Genomic DNA, 5,122 nt, shown 5'->3' with positions numbered 1-5,122 from the left:
ACATTTTGCATGAATAAAAAATATATTTATATCATAAAAATATTTTTATTATCATCAAAATCATATTTACTTACCCTTAAGTTTAACATTGTGTGTGTCCAAGGGAGTCTTTCGTCCATCAACGTTATTAACCCCCGAACATCTTAACGGTCTTTTCATTAGTAGATTAATTGTGTGTGTTCGAGATAAGTCTTTCCCCCATTGGCGTTATTGACCCCCGAACATCTTAACGGTATTTCTATTATTAGCTTGGCCGCGTTGGTGATTTGCATAACAAATCATGCAAACAAAAGAGGAAAAATCTACGAGAGAATTTTATTGTCTTGTCCCCTACTAAGCTTGAGGATTTACTTATTACATTAAAAACTAGATACTAATTAACTTCTAAAAAACTATTTTCTCATGTTAGAAGGATAATATAACTTTAGATAGTTGGTGTTCCATGTTTTGTTGAGATCACCGCCATGTGGCGTTTTTAAGATGCACATGTTTTGGTTCAATCATCTTTGCAATTAGGCTATTCGGTAATGGTGAGGGTTTCCACTTTGTTTTTTCTCTTTGTGGATGTGACGATCCGGGATTTTTCTCATTTTTTAATTACATTCAGCTAATATCCCAAATACACGGGCTGGGGTTCTGCCCTAAAATAATACCACAGCGGAAGCAAAATGAACATGGGACAATCACTCAGGGGATTAATCATACATAACAACCAATCAAATCTGATAAACCGCGACATCTAAGCCCCTGATCAAAACTCGCACTTCACGGATCTTTTAGTCAGGATTGCCCTGTACACACAGCTATATACGATTGACATGCCCAACGGGCTAGCCACGGTGTCAGCTCTCACACCTGGAATAATGATAAAAACAAGATGAGCCACAAGGCTCAGCAAGCATAACAAAAGAATATAGGTAAGGCTAGGCATAGATCTCCCACACTATAGTGCATCCCACTAAAGACAGGTAAGACAGACCAAAACTAGAAATAGCCACACTCGACATATGCCTCGTTAGACAAAGTTATTCCAGAAATAAACCACATTCGAGTACACCTCGCAACATAACAATAACAAAGCTGAGAACACATCCCTCACCCAGAATACACCCGCACAAAGTGCAATGCAACATATGAACATGCCATGCCATACCGCGCAATAGAGAATTTAGTGCTCAATACAAATATATACCAATGCACATAATAGTCCCTGTGGCCCATATAAGAAATGCACATCCTGGCGCCCAAGTCCCAGCATACAAACCTGCCACATCCATGAATTGGCTGGCATTATGCCCATGAGCCTGAGGCTCCCACAACACAATCCACACGAGCTCGAGGCTCCAATCAGAATCACATACCAAAGTCCCCAAGTCATAGCTATTTGGAGCCTAGCTTCCACTCATAGCTAGTTAGGGTCAACTCCATACCATGAATCACAATCACATACCGGAATTCCCGAGTCATAGCTATCTAGAGCCTAGCTTCCACTCATAGCTATCGAGGATCAACTCCATATCATGATCCATAACTACCAGTAACCATGCAATGCAACAAATAATAAATGTATTGGCTCTTGCAGCATTAACGTGATGGCAAGGCCCCTATAAGCCAAGCATCAGGCCGTGTTACGCCCACATAGGAACCCATACAGGCAAAATGCTCTAAATGCACGTGCTCACCTATCGTACCTCTGTCGGCACTCAACAGGCCAACCGGTTATGCCAATGTGCACACTTTCTTGTACATACAAAACATGACGCCCAATGAATGTAAGTCCAATCCCATGCATTGTAATGTCATGCAATATGCCACATAATGGTAGAGCCAGTCGACAATGATCAAGTACCGGTCGACAATCCATGACTAGGAACAACAGTCGACAGCCGCCCCCAGCTCGATGACGGTTTGCTCTAGTGTCACTAAATAGTCAACACGTTACCTCACCCGACAACAGCTCATGTCGCTTGTTAATACCACTCACGCCCACATGGAACCACAACCACATCATGATACGCATGGCACCAGTAGTGGGTGTCCGACGATACTAGCTTGCCCGACCCGTCTATAGTCTCTCGTAATAGCTGATAACCAGTGCCCATACATCCAGCCATCAACTGCTACGACCCAATGATCGATAGTCAGTAGCTATGTATCCCACACCCTACGACTCACACAAACAAATCCCGAGACTTTCGATTACAACAACTTACCCCGGAGGGTACTCACAACCATAACTGACTCACTAGGAACCTAACCCCAACCAGGTTCGGCATCATTCCCAAGGAAGTAGGGTTGATACAATACCCTATAAGCACTTACAGAATTAGACCCTGAAAGTCTCCTATTTAATTTAATTAAATTTAATTCGCACAATAATTGTCTATAACGTACACAATTAATTTCTAGAACCAAATCGGGTTGAAGAAGGATATAGAATTCATAAATCGAATGAGAATCACGAAGGGAGTAAAAAGCTTGCCTTTAATTAGCTGATTTCGGTGTTTATACGCTCATACACCGCTGAGTTAATACATGCTGTAAATTAACATATAACTTCCCAAAATTAATAAAAGTGAACCCAAAATTAAATTCTAACCGTAAGGAATTATTAATGCATAGTTCTCTACTCACCTAACTAATTAAACCTCGATTAAACCTCACTTAATCTTGAATTTCGCCAAATTTTCCCACCTGGCGCAACTTTTCTTCCCTTTAATTTGCTCACTGGAATTGCTCAAATTGGAGCCCCAAAGATAGCCGAATTTGGCTTTAAAACAACAAAGAAATTGGTGGCTTAGAGCCCGCCACGTGGCTGCCCACCGTCTTGCCCCAAAACGACGTCATTTTGGGGCTAGGCTGCTGATTAAAAATCATCTTTTCTCCTCCAGCGCGCACAACCCTCGCGACTCGAACCTGCTATCGCACTTGCCTTCTCGTGCCCGCGTGTCACCCACGCTGGCTGCACCTTCAACACATATACTCACCTCATTAAATTTTAAATGAATCATGGCCACTTTGGCAAATCACATTTTAGCACCCACAATTCCCATTAATTACACCCGTACTCGAACTTTCATTTCCACTTACACCCCAAATTTCCAGAAATTCACCCAAATCATTTTATTTTAATCTTTCTTTATTTCCATAAATAGCCCCAAGATTTTTAATAATTAATTGCCTCTTTCCTGAATACCAAATTATTTAATATTTTCTTTAAACTCGCAAATAATCGATAATCACCATAAATACAATAATTAATAATTACCAACCTCTCCCAATTTAAATTAATAATTATCAGCTGCTCCCGATTAAATTAATAATTATTAACTATTCCTGATCAAATTAATAATCATTAATCATTCCCGAATTACCGGGATATTACAGTGGATGTGATATAATAGCTTTGTGCCTTAGCAGGTATCCCGATGATATTGACCCCCTATTCCATTGGTTATTGGGAATTTCATTAGCAGGTATCCTGATGATATTACTGGCCTCATATCATTGAGAAGTGGTCACCCAAATATAACATCGTATGCTAACAATGGTGTATTGACTACCATTAAGTTGGCCTATTTGGTGGTGCTCAAGGGCTCTATTCCCAAGGTGATTGCAAGTTGTATTGCTCTAACTATGGGGACTAGATCTCCTATAAAATTGAATAGAGGGACTGTACTGGCTTCAAACGATCTCTAGAGATATTCTTTTTTTACAAAACAATTCCAGTATATGTGTCGTCGTGGGCCATTATAACCTTCCCTTGATCAGCGGCCGTGAAGGTGATGGCTTCCTTATGGCTTGTATTAGCATTACCAAATTAACTTGGTAAGCCTGTCATGCATAGGCCTTCCTTGAAGATGAGGTATGGCTAACCAGAGTTTCTCCCCCCTATTATCATGTAGATAGCCTGATTAGTTGGTTGGTTGTCCACTGGGGGATTTTGTCTTTCTTCTTTTCCTTGGTCACCATCTTGCCTTTCATATGTATGTCGGTCCCTTCTTCATTTTCACACCTCTTCTGGTCCTTTTCTTCTATTCGTACATACCTTTGATCGTCATTTCTAATTACAGATTCGATTAGATTCATCAAATCTTAGCATTAGTTGGTGTTGTGCCCATACATCCTATGAAACCTGCAATATGTGTCTCTATCTTTTCCCATAGATTAATTTGTTTTCTTAGGAAATTTTAATAGATCAGTCCTCTTAATGGTAGCTAAGATTTGAGATCGTGATTCAGAGAATGGACTATAGTTCTTGTATTGTAACTTTGGATTACCATCATTTCTCCTTTCCCTTTCTTTCATTCAATCTTCACGGTCTTTAGAGTCTCTTCTATTCCTCTTTAGGTCTTTTTCTTCATTTGTTCCCATAGTTCTCATGACTTCTAATTGAAAAATATATTTGTTTGCCCTTATGAACAAGTCTGTTAGAGTAATTTGTGGTTCTTTAACTAAGGATTTTTGTTGTGATCTAAACTGGGGTCCACGCAACATTGCTGCCACTACTACACCTACCTTCAAACCGCGTACTTCCAATGTCGCATTGCAAAATCTGTCAACATATTATCATAGGGTTTCATTATTACTGTAGGGTCACATTGCAAAATCTATCAACATATTATCGTAGGGTTTCATTATTACTGTAATCACCCCTAACTAGGGACCCACAAGAAAGATGACATAAATGCCAAACCCATTAAAAACATAACACATCCTTCTTGATATTAACAACGGAAGCCATACTCATACAATCTTACTCAGACATATACATTAGGGTCCACATACCCACATAAACAAACATAACTCGCTATTACACACCACATCAAGGTCCATAAACCCACCATATCCCCTCAAGGATATAACTTAAAACATAAACAAGCATAACTTAATATTACACACCACAAAACAGCCCCCAAGGACCTTTGATTGAGACGGCTCTATACACACTTCTACCCCACGACTCCAGATTCACTTGGCTCGCCCTCTACTTTGGCCTTACCCTTATCTGGAATGATGCAAGCAAACATGAGCCATAAGCCCCAACAAGTATAACTGGAAGAAAGTAAGCATAAGAGTCATGGGTATCGAGAAGCAAAAGAGTCATGAATGCCATTTAAGG

The sequence above is a fragment of the Diospyros lotus genome, chromosome 10 (genome assembly GCF_014633365.1).
Source record: "Diospyros lotus cultivar Yz01 chromosome 10, ASM1463336v1, whole genome shotgun sequence".
Lineage (NCBI taxonomy): Eukaryota > Viridiplantae > Streptophyta > Magnoliopsida > Ericales > Ebenaceae > Diospyros > Diospyros lotus.
This window is presented reverse-complemented; position numbering follows the sequence as displayed.